At 39.9% G+C, this 22,210-nt stretch overlaps 1 protein-coding gene across 1 annotated transcript in view; it reads left to right on the top strand.

The window, feature by feature from the left end:
* The window catches only part of LOC126248840 (uncharacterized), a 413,487-nt gene that overhangs the window by 169,314 nt on the left and 221,963 nt on the right, over positions 1 to 22,210 (top strand). The window contains exons 3-4 of the mRNA XM_049950258.1: positions 186 to 277; positions 361 to 444. The gene's annotated coding sequence lies outside the window, so the exon portion shown is untranslated. The remainder of the gene's footprint in view (positions 1 to 185; positions 278 to 360; positions 445 to 22,210) is intronic.

Here is a 22,210-nt window from a genome sequence, read left to right as displayed (position 1 = left end):
GTACGTTTTATGATAAGGTTTGATTTTACTTCTTTTACGTCATATTGCTTGTGTTTGATGCTGATAATGTTATGTAAGATGTTCAGAAGTCTCTCATATTTTCCGTGTTCATTCTGCTGCTGTTGAAACAGTGATATCTCATGAATCACTTTGCCGTAATAATGACATTGTTTTTCTGTCCACAGTGATAGAAAAGGTTCAAAACGGAACAAACAGCAGCAAAGAGGACCTATACACAACCAGCCGTACAGGACATATTCTGGTGTTCCTGACCAAGGTACATTTTTGTAGCTACATGTTATTTTTTTAATTTCATGAAATTGTTTGTTATCTATTTCATACTGTACATATTGGTTGCAGACTTGCATGGTGGCAGGAAGCCCTATGTGCACTCAGAACCCCAAAGTCGCACGAAAGACATTCGAAGAGGGCAAAACATTAAATGTAAGCCATATATGCAACATTTGGAGTGTTGTGTGTATGCTGATAGTTGTAAGCACACATTACTCAAAGGGAACTATGATAAATCTCTTTGTTTGTATTTTGCCTTTGTTACTTATGATAGTTCTTATTTACTATTCATTTACTTTTCTTCAGATAAATTGGACCTACCTTTTCTATAAACATCATGTATCCTGCATTCAGAAACTTGGAGTAGTTGATTAGTTTTTTGAGGGCAAGAATAAAAACTTATTCTTGACAAAACTGTTCCTGTTTGAGTGCGTAGCTAAGGGAAGGTCACAGAGTTTAATAAATTGGATAATTCTCGTTTTCAGCATTGTTAAGCATATATGTGAACCAGTTTGCTGTTGTAGTTTATCTTGCATGAGAATTTCTTTGCTACTCTCTGTGTAGCTATGTTTCAAATTCTGTTACTTTTATCATTTTTGTGTGGATCATATTTGCATGGAAAATATGAAATAATGGGGTTTATGAGTACCTGGAAATTCTTTCCAGGTATAGTAGAGGAGTGACTTTATTTTTTTTTTTTGTCATGCAAGCATGGCGTTTGAGGCACATTGTTCAGTTCATTGGTTTTTTTTTTCTGACATGATGAGCATGGTGCAGGTACAAAGGGCTCACAATAACCATACATATTTTTAAACTATTGAAAAAATGTATGATCTGTCTTCTGTGGTGCTCCATGTTAGTATTATGGCAAACCATCCATGTAAGTGCTTTGTTAGTTAAGAATACTTTGTAAGTATATTTAAGTATTTCTGTCAGTAACACTCCATCAAATATTAGAAAGTACTGCAAATTAGCAATTGCATTGTTTCATAGCTTCATAGAAAGTTTTAGAAAACACAAGCACATTGAGAATCAGTATAAGCTGTAGTATACAGCAACATCGTGTTTTGCAATAACAAAATAAAAACATTATGAAGTTCACTGAAATTTTGAATTCAAAGACTTAGTGCAAAAGTTCAGAAGTGATTTTATGGCTTTTTAGTAACTTGAATTTATCTGGATTGAGTTTCCAATGAGCAACTGTCTTACACCTGTTTCTGCACTAGATATTGTGCTCTTGCCTTCCTTTGACTTGCTCTGTCAGTTAATAGTGGTGGAAATGGGCAGGAGGTATACACTGTGGAGTCAGTCAGGAGTTTTCATGTATGCATGTTAGTGTCAGTAGTGAAGTTAACATCAAATTTCAGAAAAAAATCTTGCCATCAGTAATTAAGAATTTTACATTTTTAGAATACGAGACAGTCTGTTGTATAAGTTTTCTGCAGAGCCTAATGTATGAAAATGCAGTAATGATTAGGTAATTCATTATTAACATAAAGCTGATCAGTTATACTATTCCTTGTTTTAGAATTTATTATTTAATCTTCTAGTGTAATACAATAGAAGATTTATCATGTATATGTATTACACCTGAGCTCATACATGATATGGTTGAGACAGGTGGTGAATCAAGTGATACACTGCTGTCACACCATCCACAACCTCAGCTTACAGAAAGGAATGCTTTTAATGACACTTTAACAAAAAGGAATTTCATCCATATGATACTCCCATATTCAGTATTCACACTTATTGTAGTACTTCTATCTAACTTTAGGTTTTTCTTGGGTATTTGATATGGGCTCCATGCTGCATTATGTCAACTTAAGAGTTGTAATGAGCTGTGGTACAACTGATTTCACAGTCCTCACTCAATACTAATAAGAACTTCGAGGTTTGCTGTTGGCTCGAGACTTGACTCTATTATAAATAGATTAATTTCATACAATACTCAAAAATTTTCCAGCTTGACCCCCCCCCCCCCACACTCTCTCTCTCTCTCTCTCTCTCTCTCTCTCTGTGTGTGTGTGTGTGTGTGTGTGTGTGTGTGTGTGTGTGTGTGTGTGTGTGTGTGTTTTACATTGGCTGTTGTCCAGTCATTAGAAGGAATCTATCAAGAGCTATGTGATTTTGGCAAAATATCTTGTCTCTTATGACTCTACAAGGGCAGACAATTGTCACACTTATTTCTTGCTTGTAACAATTTGATTTCAGCTTTTTCTATCTGATTATCAGTAACCCTCTTGTGGTGTTTTCTATAGATTATCTCCTGAAAAAGCTCTTTTTGCAGTGTGTATATAATTTTCTTTCCAAAATATCATTTGACATCTTTAAACTACTGTGCAACATTTACTACTTTGGTTGTTGTGTTAAAAAAAAATGTGAGTTTGGCATCACTTTTCAACGAATTATCTGGTATTTACTCTTAACATGTTTGGCTGTGCTGGTTGTTTGATGATCTCCCAAGGCATGGATTATTGAATCCATAGACAGATTGCCAAATTTAGAGATGCAGAAATTTAGAAAATCATTCCAAACATTCCTGTCGTGCTCTTTATCAGTGCTTCCAGGGACTGTATTTTGATTGTAGACTCATTGAAAACTGGTCTTGAAATATTGCAAGGAGGTTTTTTTGAAGATTGCCTGTGTCTGTTAATACAGATTTTCCACATGAGTTGAAGAAACCTGTGACTTTCATGCTATATAATATCTAGATCCCCACTCGCTAAATGAAAGAACTACTCAGTTATATAAAAGAATGTATAAAAGAAAAAAATTGCTTCCTGTCCTGTTCCCCATGACAAGCCTGGCATCTCTTTTATGTTCCATGTGAACCTAATACACTCCACCAGATCTTGTTTGTGACTTACTTGAACATGAATTTTATTTTCTCACCAGTCACATCTGATGATTATTAACTTTACTTTTCACTCACTTTCCTGTTTCCAGGTATTATTTTTTCATGTACTGCTGTTTTTAATTAGTTGCTATCCTTCTTTTCTGACCCTGCCTGTATTCTGAACCTGGTAAAGGAAAGTTTCTCAAGCATTCAACTTCGACCTTTCATCCCCATATCCCTCCTCCGAGATCAGATCCTTGACAGTGGAAAAAACTGAGTAAAAGTCTGAAATGGGACCAGCAGCATACTTTTATGTTTCATGCAGGAATGTTGTCAGCGCTTGCTGTGTGAGGTATGACAGGAATGAAAGAGGGTGTGTCAGCTGTTTGTTCTACACAGCCAATGAGAGAGCAGCAGGCAGACAATGTGTCTGGAAATAAGAATGAAGAAATGTCACATTGTCATAAATTCAATTGCTGCTTATAGAAATTGAAACTATCCTTTCAGTCCCAAACCTAATTTGTAACAGATTTGCAAAAAAACAATGAAATAAGTGTGACAAAGAAGATTATTAATGAAATTTCTACTCACTTCATACACCATAATTTGTGCCCTGCTATAGAATACAACCTAACCACAGCACTGTAATTTGTAAAATATTTGTCAGATCAAAGGTTATCAGTGTAATTGCTGGAACGGCAGTGAAGGAGATGTGCTGTTAGCCCGCTATCTAAGGACAGTGTACAAATTCATAATGTGTTCAGAAAAAAATCAATTAAGTGTTTCATCAATCTAAATCACCTTGTTTCCTTGCAGCAAGCAATGTAAGTTTCATTATTACCTCCCAACATCAGCACAATGTCAAAATCCATGACACATGCAGAAAAAAACTATAAAATATTTCTGAAGAGAAGTATTATCAGTTTAATTTTTGTGAATCTAACTGTTACTTCTCAACATAACATGGGCCTTGGACTAAACTACACATCAGTCTGTCACCTCATTCAGGTTTTCTTTAGGTTTTAAATTTGTTGGCTTCACCAACTTAAAAGCAAACTATCACATCCAATCTTAATGACAGCCTCAAGATAAATGACATAATCATGAGAAATAGATATTTGTGGCAACTAATAATATTGACAGAATTGCTACTTATGTTAGGAATAACAACTATGAATGAAAAGACAGCAAAATGAAACTGGAAAAAAATTATTGAATTGTATTCCACACCAATGCAGCATCTTGCAAAAAAACATAAAATAAAGTCAAACTTAGTAGGTTTGTGCATAAATTCATAGTGTTTTTGTTTTGCATGTTGGTATTCTGGTTGCTGTATGTTTATTTATTGATTGTCATTTTTTTGTACATAGTTCACTATTTAATTTGAGTTTAAATATTGTCATTATGTCAATGTGTGGACCTGTGGATGCTTGAAAATGGAATGTCAAGTGAAGAAATAGAAACTTTTCTGACATATTCTTCTGTTTGAGATCAGTAGAGGGCTGACAGCAGTGGAGGCAGCCAGAAATAGTTGCACTATGTATGGGGATAGTGCTATTGGACAAAGCACAGCAAGAAAATGGTTTTCTCATGTTAAGGAGGATCGTTTTGACTTTATTAATGACTCTCCATGTGCAGGAAGTCCTTCAGGGTTTGAAGAAGATCACTTAAACCCATTAATCCACAATGATCCACATTAGTGTGCTCAAGAACTGGCAAATGTGATCAACTATGATCATTCCACCATCATGCGACATTTTCATGCAGTGGGGAAGGTTACAAAATCAGGTGTATGGGTACCATAAATTCCAAGCCAAAATCACAAATATCAGCGGATGGTTGTATGTGTATCTCTGCTTGCTCATCATTAGTTGGCTCATGAACACCACCAACCATTCCCATCCTCTATGGAAATTGTGTCTTTATGCTAACTAAGGAAAAGAAACGAAAGTTTAAGCCTGAACAAAGCAGCAACTCCCCATACAAAGATCTGCACACAGCCACAAAGATAGCCACAAAGATGCATCCGTGGAACAGTAATGATGTGTTGTACCATGAATTCCTTCCCTGAGGTATAACCATCACAGCTGACATTTATTGTAAAAAACTATCAAACACTTTACAGGATTTTGGTTGGGAAGTCATTCCAAACCTGCCTTAATTACATGATCTTGTGCCCTCAGATTTCCACCTTTTCAACTCTGTATTGAACAACCTTCAAGAAACGTACTTTCCAGATGAAAATGCACTCTGAAAATGGCTCAATGAGTTCTTCACATTAAAGCCATGTGATTTCTACCCTCACAGAGCCAAAGAAAAGTTACCCCAGCTTCAGCAGACTGTTGTAAATAGTGAAGGAGAATATATTATTGATGACTAAAGTCTCTGTTATGTGTATCTGTTGTATTTATTAAAATCATGGAAAAAATGCTAATAACTAGTGCACCAACAATCCCCCCCCCCCCCCAACACAGATTTGAATAGGTAAATGTTTGCACTGTCTTTTGCACCAACACTGTCATACCGTAGCAAAAGACCTGGCTGAGAACCAGAGAAAATTGTGGTCCTATGTAAAATCGCTAAGTGGATCTATGGCTTCCACACAGTTACTCGTTGACCGGCCTGGCTTTCATATTGCTATCTTCTAATGCCACACCAAAGTTTTAAATTTCACATTTAAGAAATAATTCAGAGGGGAGAAGCATACAAATATACCATCGTTTGACCATTACACTTAGTCCGATATGGACGACGTAGTAATAAGAATCGATGGCATGAAGAAACAGCTGGAAGAGTTGAAAACAAACAAGTCGCCAGATCCAGATGGAATCCCAATTTCTTTTACAAAGAATACTCAATGGAACTGCTCCTTACTTGGCTTGCATTCCTTGACTTCTGTATATAAGGAGGGTAAAGGAACAGACCCACAAAATTACAGACGATTATCCTTAACATCGGTTTGCTGCAGAATTCTAGAACATATTATGAGTTCGAATATAATAAATAAAAAAGCTGATATCTATGAAGCAGCAAGATTTTAGAAAGCATCAAAACTCAGTTTGTCCTTTTCTCACGTGATATGCTGTGAACTGTGGATGAAGGGCAACAGGCAGATTCCTTAGTTCTAGATGATGATGTGGTGTAGGTAGAGGTGTCAAAGTTGAATGACTGTAGGATGATATAAGAACACTATGAGAAAATTTTTAGTTGGTGTGATTAATGACAGCTAGCATTAAATTTAGAAAAATGAACCATGGGCCTTGCCGTTGGTGGGGAGGCCTTGCATGCCTCAGTGATACAGTCAGCCGTACAGTAGGTGGAACCGCAATGAAGGTGCATCTGTTGAGAAGCCAGACAAACGCATGGTTCCTGAAGAGGTGCAGCAGGCTTTTTAGTAGTTGCAGGAGCAACAGTCTGGATGACTGGCTGAGCTGGCCTTGTAACAGCAACCAAAACAGCCTTGCTGTGCTGGTATTGGGAGTGGCTGAAAACAAGGGCAAACTACAGCTGTAATTTTTCATGAGGTCATGCAGCTCTACTATATGATTAAATCATGATTGCATCCTCTTGGGTAAAATATTCTGGAACTGAAATAGTCCTGGACCTCTGGGTAGGGACTACTCAGGAGAACATTGTTATCAGGAGAAACAAAACTGGCGTTCTACAGATTGGAGTGTGGAATGTCAGATCCCTTAATTGGGCAGACAGGTTAGAAAATTTAAAAAGGGAAATGGATAGCCTAAAATTAGATATAGTGGGAATTAGTGAAGTTTGGTAGCAGGAGGAACAGGACTTCTGGTCAGGTGAATACAGGGTTATAAATACAAAATGAAATAGGGGTAATGTAGGAGTAGGTTTAATAATGAGTAAGAAAGGTAGGAACATGGATAAGCTACAATGAACAGCATAGTAAATGCATTGTTGTAGTCAAGATAGACACGAAGCCTACACTCATCACAGTATATATATGCCAACTAGCTCCACAGATGAGGAGGAAATTGACAAAATGTATGATGAGATAAAAGAAAATGAACTGAAAATTTAATAGTCATGGGGGACTGAAATGTGGTGGTAGAAGAAGGAAGAGAAGGAAAAGTAGTAGGTGGATATGTACCATGGGAAAGGGATGCAAGAGGAAGGTGCCTGGTAGAATTTTGCACAGAGCATAATCTAATCATAGCTAACCTTTGGTTTAAGAATCATGAGAGAAGGCTTTATACGTGGAAGAGACCTGGAGAAACCAGAAGGTTTCAGATTGATTATATAATGGTTAGACAGAGATTTAGGAACCCGATTTTAAATTGTAAGACATTTCCAGAGGCAGATGTGGACTCTGACCACAATTTATTGGTTATGAATTGCAGATTAAAACTGAAGAAACTGCATAACAGCAGAAGTTTAAGGATATGAGATTTGGATAAACTGAAAGAACCAGAGGTTGCAGAGGGTTTCAGATGGAGCATTAGGGAATGATTGACAAGAACAGAGGAAAGAAATACAGTAGAAGAAGAATGGGCAGCTTTGAGAGATGAAATAGTAAAGGCAACAGAGAATCAAGTTGGTAAAAAGATGAGGGCTAGTAGAAATCATTGGGTAACACAAGAAATATTGAACTTAATCGATGAAACGAGAAAATATAAAAATTCAATAAATGAAGCAGGCAAAATGGGAATTACAATGTCTAAAAATGGAGATCGACAGTAAGTGCAAAATGGCTAAGCAGGAATTGCTAGAGACAAATGTAAGGATGTAGAAGCATATGTTACTAGGGGTAAGATAAGATACTTCCAAAAGGAAATTAAGAGTCTTTCAGAGAAAAGAGAACCACCTCTATGAATATCAAGAGCTGAGGTGGAAAATCTGTCCTAAGCAAAGAAGGGAAAGCAGAAAGGTGGAAGGAGTATATAGAGGGTCTGTGCAAGAGAGATGTGCTTGAGGGCAATATTTTGAAAATGGAAGAGGACGTAGAGGAAGATGAGAAGGGAGATACGATACTGCATGAAGAATTTGACAAAGAAATTCCATCAGAGCTACTAATTGCCTTGGAAGAGCCAGCCACAACAAAACTCTTCCATCTGGTGAGCAAGAAAAATGAGAGAGGTGAAATACCCTCAGAGTTCAACAAAAATGTAATAACCCTGATTCCAGAGAAAGCAGGTGCTGACAGGTGTGAATATTACTGAACAATTAGTTTAATAAGTCATGGCTGCAAAATACTAACACGAATCCTTTACAGAAGAAAGGAAAAACTGGTAGAAGCTGACCTTAGGGAAGATCAGTTTGGATTCTGGAAAAATGTAGGAACACCCAAGGGAATACTGACCCTATGAGTTCTCATAGAAGGTGGGTTAAAGAGAGGCAAACTTAAGTTTGTAGCATTTGTAGACTTAGAGAAAGCTTTTGATGATGTTGATTGGAACACTCTCTTTCAAATTCTAAAGGTGGCAGGAGAAAGATACAGGGAGCAAAAGGCTATTTACAATTTGTACAGAAACTGGATGGCAGTTATAAGAGTCAAGGGGCATGAAAGGGAAGCAGTGGTTGAGAATGGGGGTGAGACAGGATTGTAGCCCATCCCCAATGTTATTCAGTCTGTAGACTGAGCAAGCAATAAAGGAAACAAAAGAAAAATTTGGTATAGGAATTAAAATCCGTGGAGAAGAAGTAAAAACTCCGAGGTTTGCCAATGATATTGTAATTCTGTCAGATACAGCAAAGGACTTGGAAGAGCAGTTGAACAGAACGGACAGTCAAAAAAAGCAAAATGAGGATAATAGAATGTTGTCGAATTAAATTAGGTGATACTGCAGGTATTAGGTTAGTAAATGAGACACTTAAAGTAATGAGTGAGTTTTGCTATTTGGGTAGTAAAATAACTGATGATGGTCGAAGTATCGAGGATAAAAAATGTAGTCTGGCAATGGCAAGAAAAGCGTTTCTGCAGAAGAGAAATTTGTTAACATCAAGGATAGAGTTAAGTGTCTGGAATTCATTTCTGAAAGTATTTGTATGGAATGTAGCCATGTATGAAAGTGCAACATGGACGATAAATTGTTTAGGCAGAAGAGAATAGAAGCTTTTGAAATGTGGTGCTTTAGAAGAATGCTGAAGATTAGATGGGTAGATCATGTAACTAATGAGGAAGTATTGAATAAAATTGGGGAGAAGAGAAATTGTGGTACAACCTGACTAAAAGAAGGGATCAGTTGATAGGACACAGTCTGAAGCATCAAGAGATCAACAATTCAGTACTGTAGGGAAGCAGGGATTGGGGGGTGGGGGGGGGGGGGGTAAAAATCGTAGAGGGAGACCAAGAGATGAATACAGTAAGCAAATTCAGGGGTGTGTAAGTTGCAGTAGTTACTTGGAGCTGAAGAGGCTTGCACAGGATAGAGTAACACGGAGAGCTGCATCAAACTGGTCTTTGGAGTGAAGAAGAAGAAGAAGAAAACGACGACAACAACAACAACAACAACAACAAGCTAATGCAAACTAGTAGGAAAAACAAACCCATAATGTTTGGATACAGCATTAGTAATGTCCTGTTCAACACAGCCTCAACATTAAAATATCTGTGCATAACATTACAAGCCAATATGAACTAGCACAAGCATTTGAGGATTGTGATAGGGAAGGCAAATGACTGAGTTTGGTGTATTGGTAAAATTTTAGAAAATTGTGGTTCACTTGTAAAAGAGATGACATATAGGATGCCAGTGTGACCTATTCTTGAGTACTGCGCAAGGGTTTTGGATTCACACCAGGTCAGGTTAAGGGAAGACATTGAAGCAGTTTGGAGGTGGGCTGGTTATCAGCAGGTTCAAACAATATGCAAGTATTACAAAGATGCTTCAGGAACTCAAATAGGAATCCCTAGAGGGAAGCTGGTGTTCTTTCTGAGGAAAAATATTGAGAAAATTTAGAAAACCAGCATTTGAAGCTGACTGCAGTAAGACTGCTGCTGTCAACATACATTTAGCTTAAAGACCATGGAGATAATACACAAGAAATTAAGGCTCATACGGTGGCAAGTAGACAGTTTTTTTTTTCCTCGTTCTGTGTGCGAGTTGAAGAAGAAAGGAAATGTCTAGTACTGGTAAAGGCTACCCTCTCCCACACACCTTACGGTGGCTTGCAGAGTTTGTAGATGTAGATACCGTGCAGCAGTAGCTATTTAATAGCTTCCCATGTGCCCTCTGTAGTATTTGTATGGGCTTTTGTCGTCACATTCTTGATAGTCTGTTTCTGGGTCATGGTAAGAAGCTTGAAACTTTCATTTTTGAGACATTTATATGTATAAAAAAAGTGTGGTATTACTGTTGTTCCTCACAAAATATTCAGTTGTAAAATTTTTCGACAGGAGAGCTTATTATCACTTGGGCATAATGTGAAGAAAGGAATAAAAAATTGTATGTCCCTCTTTGGATACCCCCAAACACCCATCTTCCTGTTTTTTTGTCCCTATTCTGAACTTCTTTTTGCCAAATGGAGATTTGTCCATCCCAACAATCTGCCCTTTTTCTCCCAAGTTTCTCATTCTGTTTGATGCACTCTTCCATGCAAACTTCTCTACAAAATTGTCCACACTGAATCACAGTTTGCTTAGCCAAGCCAAGTTATTGGCTTATAAATTTTGATTTATACTCATAAACCCATAAGCAATTTGTAGAATGGTACTAATTTTTAATTTCATTCTAAAAAAAACAGGAATTCTTTTGGATAGAACATTTTGAAAACTGACAGCATTTGCTTCACATTCAGAGGAATCCATTGACAGTAGCCTGACTCTTTCAGAGCCAATTCATCTCCACATTTGACATTTGATACATTCTTGTTTCTTGACAGTTAATCTAAAAGACATACATCACCTCCATTGCCATGTAGAACCAGATCACTTAAATCACCCCATTTCATAGAATAGACTGCCATAATTACAGGAAAATATTTTGTGAAACTCATATGTACACACCAAACAACAGCAAACACGACAGAAATTTCAATTTTCGTGCTAGAAATACATTCTCTCTTTTCTCAGCTCTCATTGGTTACCTGAACTATCACTCCATTGGGTATGAAAAACTGATGTGTTGCCAAACTGTGAGCAGTACAGAAACACTACCGTGACTGCTGCTAGCCTTGATCTAGACCTAAGTCAAACAGCTGCCATCCACTGCCTCAATACTGAGATTAGGTAACCATTGTTTCTATAATCGCTGTCATTAACTGCAGTTGTATTGTTGTGGAATATTCCCACTGTCTTGTGCATGCACCTGTAACACCTGTTGCAGTGCCTCAATGCCAGAAGTCCAATATGACCTATACTCCTTTCTCAAATCTACATTGTACTACTACTGGCCATTTCCTTTCTTGTTAAACTCATATACTCTAGGTCCTTCCAAAAATGCCTCTTGTGTATCTGTTTCCCTCCTATCTCTCTCTCTCTCTCTCTCACACACACACACACACACTGCTACTCAGGACATTAAATTTCTACATGCTTCCTGAGATTCTTAAACCCAACCACCAGGGACAACCACTTGTGACTGGATATTTATTACCCCACTGATCAGAACAGTTTCAACCTATAGCCCACAGGGTACCTTCTTATATGAAAGAAACTGACTTCTTCCTCCACCAGCTCTCTGCAATTCCTGCCTCTTTATCACTCATTGCACTGATTGTCTCTATCAAAGCCACCATAATCAGTTCTAACATGTCCAGTACCTGTGGTTTTTTGTCAATGAACATATTCTCTTTCAGTGCCTGCAGTAGGATGGAGATGATGACGCAATTAGATGGTGGTAACAGCTGAAGAAAAGTAGACTTTGAAGGAGATGTAGTTGTGCAAGTGAAATTAATTAGCATTCAACTAAGACATTGAGTAAATTAACCCCTGCACAGGCCATGTGGCCTTGTTAACCCACTTGCAGAAGAGGTTCATGTTCTGTAACTTTTCTGATAGTGACTGTGTCTTGTTAGGGATTAGATACTCCTCCATACCACTGTTACTCAACATAACAGTAAGAAATATTTGTGGTTGAAAAACAATTTCCAGAAATTTATTACAAAGTTTAGTGATGGATACATTGTGGGGCTGCCACAACAATGTTAAATATTTTTTAGTTAGCACATGACTGTGGACAAAGGGTGCCCACATTTCTGTCCTTCAGCTAGTAGTAGTAGTAGTAGTGGTAGTAGTAACTTTATTCATCCATAGATCACTTTTACAAGGGTATAGGGTATGTCTTCATGTTATAGCAAAAACAGTGTATTCATGTATACAGTCATTTACAAACTTACATGTATAGTTTTACAAGGCTGGAACAGTAGTGACCTTACGGTAGAAACCTTCCTGGCATTTGCCTAAAGTACTTACAGGGAGGACCACAAGAAACTTACAGATTTCCAAATGAAGAGGGCAGCCTCCGCCCTCTGAAATACAAGGCTATTCTGTTTAAAACAGCACTACAGCATTCCGTTTATCCCTAATGTAAAATATTGTTTTACAAAGAAGTTATGTAATAATGTAATAGGTTAGCGCTACACTGTTCATTAAGTTCTCATTGTCACTCATTCTGCACACTGCATACACCATACACACATAGTTTCATAATGTAACACTACATTAACTATCAGCAGATCTCAGGGCTGTAGCAGCAGTGCCTGGCTTCCATTTTGTATGCTGCAGTTCTCCTTTTGCTAGTGGGGAACAAAATTGAGTCAACATCCCTCTATAACAAGTGAAATGTTGTGTTCAGAAAGAGGGTAATGTGTTTGTATTATACATTGTACTTAGCTTTGGGAGTAAGTTTTCCATGTTGTTGTTGTGGTCTTCAGTCCTGAGACTGGTTTGATGCAGCTCTCCATGCTACTCTATCCTGTGCAAGCTTCTTCATCTCCCAGTACCTACTGCAACCTACATCCTTCTGAATCTGCTTAGTGTATTGATCTCTTGGTCTCCCTCTACGATTTTTACCCTCCACGCTGCCCTCCAATGCTAAATTTGTGATCCCTTGATGCCTCAAAACATGTCCTACCAACCGATCCCTTCTTTTAGTCAAGTTGTGCCACAAACTTCTCTTCTCCCCAATCCTATTCAATACCTCCTCATTAGTTACGTGATCTACCCACCTTATCTTCAGCATTCTTCTGTAGCACCACATTTCGAAAGCTTCTATTCTCTTCTTGTCCAAACTAGTTATCGTCCATGTCTCACTTCCATACATGGCTACACTCCATACAAATACTTTCAGAAACGACTTCCTGACACCTAAATCTATACTCGATGTTAACAAATTTCTCTTCTTGAGAAACGCTTTCCTTGCCATTGCCAGTCTACATTTTATATCCTCTCTACTTCGACCATCATCGGTTATTTTACTCCCTAAATAGCAAAACTCCTTTACTACTTTAAGTGTCTCATTTCCTAATCTAATTCCCTCAGCATCACCCGACTTAATTTGACTACATTCCATTATCCTCGTTTTGCTTTTGTTGATGTTCATCTTATATCCTCCTTTCAAGACATTGTCCATTCCGTTCAACTGCTCTTCCAAGTCCTTTGCTGTCTCTGACAGAATTACAATGTCATCGGCGAACCTCAAAGTTTTTACTTCTTCTCCATGAATTTTAATACCTACTCCGAACTTTTCTTTTGTTTCCTTTACTGCTTGCTCAATATACAGATTGAATAACATCGGGGAGAGGCTACAACCCTGTCTCACTCCTTTCCCAACCACTGCTTCCCTTTCATGTCCCTCGACTCTTATAACTGCCATCTGGTTTCTGTACAAATTGTAAATAGCCTTTCGCTCCCTGTATTTTACCCCTACCACCTTCAGAATTTGAAAGAGAGTATTCCAGTCAACATTGTCAAAAGCTTTCTCTAAGTCTACAAATGCTAGAAACGTAGGTTTGCCTTTTCTTAATCTTTCTTCCAAGATAAGTCGTAAGGTCAGTATTGCCTCACGTGTTCCAACATTTCTACGGAATCCAAACTGATCTTCCCCGAGGTCGGCTTCTACCAGTTTTTCCATTCGTCTGTAAAGAATTCGCGTTAGTATTTTGCAGCTGTGACTTATTAAACTGATAGTTCGGTAATTTTCACATCTGTCAACACCTGCTTTCTTTGGAATTGGAATTATTATATTCTTCTTGAAGTCTGAGGGTATTTCACCTGTCTCATACATCGTGCTCACTAGATGGTAGAGTTTTGTCATGACTGGCTCTCCCGAGGCCATCAGTAGTTCTAGTGGAATGTTGTCTACTCCCGGGGCCTTGTTTCGACTCAGGTCTTTCAGTGCTCTGTCAAACTCTTCACGCAGTATCTTATCTCCCATTTCGTCTTCATCTACATCCTCTTCCATTTCCATAATATTGTCCTCGAGTACATCTCCCTTGTATAAACCCTCTATATACTCCTTCCACCTTTCTGCCTTCCCTTCTTTGCTTAGAACTGGGTTTCCATCTGAGCTCTTGATATTCATACAAGTGGTTCTCTTCTCTCCAAAGGTCTCTTTAATTTTCCTGTAGGCAGTATCTATCTTACCCCTAGTGAGACAAGCCTCTACATCCTTACATTTGTCCTCTAGCCATCCCTGCTTAGCCATTTTGCACTTCCTGTCGATTTCATTTTTGAGACGTTTGTATTCCTTTTTGCCTGCTTCATTTACTGCATTTTTATATTTTCTCCTTTCATCAATTAAATTCAATATTTCTTCTGTTACCCAACGATTTCTATTAGCCCTCGTCTTTTTACCTACTTGATCGCCTGCTGCCTTCACCACTTCATCCCTCAGAGCTACCCATTCTTCTTCTACTGTATTTCTTTCCCCCATTCCTGTCAATTGTCCCCTTATGCTCTCCCTGAAACTCTCTACAACCTCTGGTTCTTTCAGTTTATCCAGGTCCCATCTCCTTAAATTCCCACCTTTTTGCAGTTTCTTCAGTTTCAATCTGCAGTTCATAACCAATAGATTGTGGTCAGAATCCACATCTGCCCCAGGAAATGTCTTACAATTTAAAACCTGGTTCCTAAATCTCTGTCTTACCATTATATAATCTATCTGAAACCTGTCAGTATCTCCTGGCTTCTTCCATGTATACAGCCTCCTTTCATGATTCTTGAACCAAGTGTTAGCTATGATTAAGTTATGCTCTGTGCAAAATTCTACAAGGCGGCTTCCTCTTTCATTCCTTCCCCCCAATCCATATTCACCTACTATGTTTCCTTCTCTCCCTTTTCCTACTGACGAATTCCAGTCACCCATGACTATTAAATTTTCGTCTCCCTTCACTACCTGAATAATTTCTTTTATCTCGTCATACATTTCATCTATTTCTTCATCATCTGCAGAGCTAGTTGGCATATAAACTTGTACTACTGTAGTAGGCATGGGCTTTGTGTCTATCTTGGCCACAATAATGCGTTCACTATGCTGTTTGTAGTAGCTAACCCGCACTCCTATTTTTTTATTCATTATTAAACCTACTCCTGCATTACCCCTATTTGACTTTGTGTTTATAACCCTGTAGTCACCTGACCAGAAGTCTTGTTCCTCCTGCCAGCGAACTTCACTAATTCCCACTATATCTAACTTTAACCTATCCATTTCCCTTTTCAAATTTTCTAACCTACCTGCCCGATTAAGTGATCTGACATTCCACGCTCTGATCCGTAGAACGCCAGTTTTCTTTCTCCTGATAACGACGTCCTCTTGAGTAGTCCCCGCCCGGAGATCCGAATGGGGGACTATTTTACCTCCGGAATATTTTACCCAAGAGGACGCCATCATCATTTAATCATACAGTAGAGCTGCATGTCCTCGGGAGAAATTACGGCTGTAGTTTCCCCTTGCTTTCAGCCGTTCGCAGTACCAGCACAGCAAGGCCGTTTTGGTTAATGTTACAAGGCCAGATCAGTCAATCATCCAGACTGTTGCCCCTGCAACTACTGAAAAGGCTGCTGCCCCTCTTCAGGAACCACATGTTTGTCTGGCCTCTCAACAGATACCCCTCCGTTGTGGTTGCACCTACGGTACGGCCATCTGTATCGCTGAGGCACGCAAGCCTCCCCACCAACGGCAAGGTCCATGGTTCATAAAAGAAAAAAAAGAAGTAGAACATAGTGTGAAAGTGTTATGTGAAAGAATAACAACAACAACAACAACAATAAAACATGAATTATTCATCTGTGTTATAGTGTTTACCAAACCCCTACTCTGTGTTGTGTAAGTAATCTTTTAGTGTATAGAATGTATTATTTAACTCCTATTTTTTAACTGCCTTTTTATGTAAGTTCATTTTAGTAATCTCTTTAGGCGATTGCACAGTTTTATTCCTTGGTGGATAATGCTGTTTTGTGTTGGTAGATAGCTACTCATCACATAGAGGAGGCACTGAACCACAGAGAGGCACAATGCATAGAACACTAGAAATACTTTTGGACAACATCCTTCCTCAGAAAACACACACATACACACACACACATGGCTACTGTCTCCTGCTGCCAAGTCCTGCTGGAGAGAGTAGCCTGTTACTGTTGCTTTTTGCTGTTGGGTTTGTCACTCTTTGTTAAGGTGATAATTATGCTATTAACCATCATCTTTCTTGTTTTTGCCATTAGTTTCAAGATTACAGAACCTCTTTTCTTCCATCCCTGGCTTGTCAAGGTGTTTAACTGTAAGAAATGTACGAATTCTCATAGATTCATTTTCATCATTTTGGCTATATTTCTGTGGTAAAATATATAACACCAGTTATGTGGGACAGCTTCTCCCATATACTGATTAATCAGTAAAATTATTGAGAGTAATGGTAGTAATAGTAAATATACTATGTATCTTTTTTTCTGGTTAATGGTAATGCCTGGCATTGCACCATAATACTATAAACCTTGTAATTGGAGTACTGACTACTGTTTTCTGTTGTGGTAATGCAATTACTTTTGGAGAGCGGAAAACATCAGAAATTAGGATAGTAACAAACATTTGAAATGTGACCCTGCAGCTTGATATTTTGCAGAAATTAAAAAGAAATTTAGAATATTTGATGTCTCAAGACACACATTTTAGAGTACTTGATAAGTTTCAAGCCTATGGATAGGGTTAAGTCCTAAATTTGACCTGGTTTTTGTCCACTTGTACTATTAGTGGCTGTCACCTGTGGAGAGCTTCTTTCCTTGTAAAAAGTGGAAAGTTATACTGTAATTTTGATTCCCATTACACTTTAGGCTCCTATATCCAGGGGTGGACAAAATTGTGGAAAAAACCATGATAAATGCATGCCTGAACTAAATGTTGATGCTAGCCAAGTCGGCAGGTTGAAAGTGTCAGTCGTGGTCAGAACTGTTCTGTGTAGTTGTGAGCGCATTGTGTCAGAGCTAAGTGAATTCGAACATGGAAAAATTGTTGCTCATATAATGCACACTTCCATAACACAGGGAGCCAAAATGTTTGGTGTTTCAAGATTTGAAGATTTATACCGCATGTAGAGAAAGTGGAAAAACATCATCTGCTAAGTCACAATGCAGACTGAAGTGTGCATTGACTGATTGTGGATGGACATTTAAGAGGATTGTGATGAAAAATGAGAGGATGACAAATGCAAAAGTCACTGCAGAACTGCATGTTGCTCTTACAAACTCAGTCAGCACCAAGAGCAGTGTGAAGGGATCTCCATAAGCAGGAAATTGTAGGCCAAGCTGGAATTCGGAGACCATGCGTCAGTGATGCAAATGCATATAATATGAAAATGTGATGCTGAAGCCGAACTATGGAGCAATGGAACAGTCATTTGGTTGGATCAGTCTTGTTCCCCACTGTTTTCATTGTCTGGCTGAGCTTACATACCAAGAATGAAAAATGGTGGGTATTGAATGAAGATGGGAAGCAATATCATGGTATTCCAGGGTCACATTACTGCCATGGATTATATGACCATTTTGGCTGACCAGGTCCATGCAGTGGTACAATGTTTGTTCCCCAATGGTGATGCTGTGTTCCAAGATGACAGGACCTTGGTTCATACATCTCACATCGTCCAGGACTGGTTTTGTGAGCATGAGGATCAACTGTAACATCTCTCGTGGTTGCCACAGTAATCAGGTCTTAATGTTATTGAACCTTTGTTACCTACTTTGGAGTTACCATTGAGCTCCATCATCATCATCATCGTGACCTGAACTTGCACTATTTTGCAGGAAAAATTGTGTAAGATTCCCTTGAAAATCATACAGGACATGTATTTATCCATTCTGAGATGACTGGAAGCTGTTCAGAATGCCAAAAGATTTCCTGCACCATGTTAGGCATGGTAATGTGTTGTGTTTTTGGTGTTTCCATATTTTTTTCCAACCCCTGTATCTGTTGTGTTAATCATTTCTTAGGTCATAGATGAGTACAGTAAGAGCATACGATCTTCAATAGGACCAAGTTTAGTAGAGCACTATGTTGTTCAAGCCATCAGTAGTTGCTAACACTGATTTCTTCTGATTCATTTCATGCACGTCATATGTCTTGTTGTACAATTTGTGAAGTGACTTCATCGTCCTGAGCTAGGTGGGGTAGTACTTTAAGGCACTATACTTGTCTCCAAGAGCAGCTGGATTGAGATCCATGCCCAGCCATCCAGATTTAATTTTTCTCAAGTTTCAAGGGATCAGTTCACATAAATTCTAGGATGGTTCCTTAAATTAGCCATAGTCCATTTTCTGTTCCACCCTTAACAAATCCCCCCTGCGGGTCTGGGGGTTAGAATAGGCCCGAGGTATTCCTGCCTCTCGTAAGAGGCGACTAAAAGAAGACTCACACATTTTGGCCTTTATTTGATGGTCCACTGTTGAGTTTGACCTCCATCTTTCTAAATTTTCCCAAAGAGTGAGCCAGTTGGGGAAGGGCGCCTTATATGGTGCATTGTGCCCATCATGCATTGAGATCTTGAGCCCGCTTTCTCATCATCGCATTGCAGTCCTGCTCATTCTCCATCTCCTGGGCGAGGACACCTTCCTGGGTGCATTTTCCACCATGCTCTATGCAATGTCGCTCTCTGCGCTGACGATGACCATGGACTTCTTAGCACCTCATATCCAGCATGGTAGCCAGTCCGTTGTGGTGGGGCCGCCATGTACCCTGTTGGTTGTAGCCCCCAGACAACACACAGATCACTCTGTTGATGCCTGCGCCGTTAACTCCCCAGGTGTGGCATGGAGTAGATGTCCATCTCCCTGGGGCATCGAACTCCAAGCAATGGATGTCCTGCCAGGTGACCCTTGCTGAGGTTGGGTGGTGTCAATGGGGAAGTTGGGGGATATTTCTGTTACCATCACGCCCTATAAGAGCGTAAATATGGTCCAGGGTATTATATTCCACAGGAACTTTCTTTTGCAGTCTGATTACAAGTTGCATGCCAATTTAGTGTGGCGAGGTGTTCATTTCATCTGGCGCGTCAATCGGGTCCAAGGGATAATCAGGTTGCCACTGGTGCCTTCATCTTGGCCTTTGAGGGTGACGCATTACCCGAGAATGGGTCTACCGCTGTGACGTCAAGCTATATAGTCCTCCCCTGATGTGGTGCTTTAAGTGCTGGAAGTTCAGTCATATGTCTTCCCCCTGCACTTCCAGTGTCACATGTCGCGATTGTGGATGTCCATCATATCCCGGTACTCCCTGTTCCCCGCCTCCCATCTGTGTCAGCTGTAAAGAGCTGTAAAGAGCATCATTCACCTTGATTGCCAGACTGCAGGATTTTACAGAATGAGAGGAAAATCATAGAATATAAGACCCTGGACCGACTGACCTACACTGAGCCTAAGAGGCAAATTGAGCACCTACATCCTGTGGCTGTGAACACCTCTTATGCCGCTGCTATGAAAACAGTTGTCGCCCCATCAGTTCCTCACATTCCTGCCGCCTCTGAGAACCAGAAGACTACACTTGCCCCCTCGATGGTGGGGGGCACTTCCCTCCCTGTTGCTCCCGCACCATCTACTTCTGGACAGGTTTCTGGTAATGGGAAAGATGACACCCGCCAGTGGCTGAAGAGCCCAAAAGCAGCTGGTCACAGGGCTTCACGCTCATCCTCAGTTCCGGAGACTGAATCAGTGAAGTCCTCCCAGCCAGGGAAACCCCAGGAGCAGCGACAGAAATCCAAATGAAGGTCCCCAAGATCAAGGGAATTGCAGTGCCACCCACACCACCACTACCTGCAAGCTCTGCATATGCGGATAAGGTGGAGATTCTGGTGTCTGCTGAGGACCTAGATCTCGCTAGACCCTTGGACACTATGGATATAGACTGCTCAGGCAATAAATCGGTGGCAGCAGATGACTGTGAGGCGTAAACAGCCTCATTGAATGTTCCATAACTTCCCAGTCTCAGGATGTCATCCTCCAGTGGAATTGCGGTGGTATTTTTTCCCACTGCCTGGCTGAGCTATGGCAACTGTTCAGCTTTACACTGGCTTTCTGTATTGTTCTCCAAGAAACCTGATTCCTGGCAATGAAGACCCCTGCCCTCCGTGGCTGTAAGGGATACTACAGGAACCGTAGTGACTATAATCGAGTGTCAGGTGGAGTTTGCGTTTATGTCCTAAACTCAGTCTGTAGTGAAACTGTGCCCCTTCAAACCCCTCTTGAAGCTGTGGCTGTCAGAATAAGGATGACATGGGAAGTAACTGTTTGCTGGAACGGTCCAGTCGTTCAGTAGTGTTTGTCTGGACCCCAGGTCATGTGGGAATCGCAAGCAGGGAACTTGCCAACAGGCTACGCAGAAACTGCTTATGGTGATCGGCTTTTCTGCAACTGACCTGCGTTCAGTACTACACTGCAAGGTTTTGTGGCTTTGGGAGATGAAATGACATAACCTCAGCATGCACAACAAACTGCGTGCCTTTAAGGAGACTACGAATGTGTGGCAGTCCTCCATGCGGGCCTCTCTCAGGGACTCTTTGGTTATCCGCTGGCTCCGCATTGGCCACACTTGGGTGACATATGGCTACCTCCTGCACAGTGATGACCCACCTCAGTGTCGGTGCAGCACTCGGCTGACAGTGGCCCATATCTTTGTGAGCTGTCCTTCTTTGGCTGCCCTGCCACGGACTCTCCAGTTACCGGACTCATTACCCATTAATTTTAGCTGACAACGCCTCATCGGCTAATTTAGTTTTAAGTTTTATATGTGACTGTGGGTTTTGTCATTCTGTATAAATTTTAGCGCATGTCATTTGTCCCTTTGTCCCTTTGTCCCTTTGTGTTCTCCACACTAATGCTTTTAGGGTGGATGTTTTAATGTGTGGCAGAGTGGCTAGCTTTTCCTTTTTATTCTCGTGGTCAGCAAGCCACGGTCATCTGTTCTCTTCTTTTTATCCCTTCTACCTGTTTCTTGCTTCTCTCTGTGATTTTCTTTGTGTGTTTTGTCCATAGTAGTGATGGTTGTTCTTCTGGTTCTTCCTTTCTCCTGTTTTTGTGCTGTACATCTCCTTTCTTTTCTTCTTTCCCTTGAATAATTATTTTACCAGGAACAAGGGACTGCAGACCTCTCAGTTGTTTGGTCCCTTCCCCTCCCCCCCCCACCCCTTTCTCCCCCCTTTTAAACCAACCAACTGACCTTCCTTAACAAACGAAGAAAGTGCTCCATTTCTGTGACTTCCACTTACATATCTCTCTCTCTCCCTCTCTCCCTCTCTCTCTCCCTCTCTCCGCCACCCCCCCCCCTCCCCTTTCTCCTTCTCTTTCTCCTTCTCTCTAACTCTGGCCCCTTGATTTATTTCTGATTTTTCCTCAAAGTCTGGGAGATTTCTAAATCTACAATTGAGACATTTTTTTTTTTAATTTGTCAGCCTTGATTTATTTTCAATGGCTACTGTGTCACTACTCCCCTTGAGTTGCAAACATTGCTGTGTTTGTCAATCATGTTGAATTTGTTAAGGAACTTTTGTGAGTACATTTTTGTGTGTGTGTGTTATGCACTTTGTGCTGTATTTGTTGTCCCTCCCCTTCCCCATTCGAGACTTGAACAGTGTTCAGTAATGTTTCACAGCACAGCTATAATTTTTGTTAGAAAGTCTCTAGCACCTTAGACTAAA

Source organism: Schistocerca nitens, chromosome 3 (assembly GCF_023898315.1).
Source record: "Schistocerca nitens isolate TAMUIC-IGC-003100 chromosome 3, iqSchNite1.1, whole genome shotgun sequence".
Classification (NCBI taxonomy): Eukaryota; Metazoa; Arthropoda; class Insecta; order Orthoptera; family Acrididae; genus Schistocerca; species Schistocerca nitens.
Note: the sequence above shows the minus strand (reverse complement) of the source record. Positions and strands in the feature narration are given on the sequence as shown.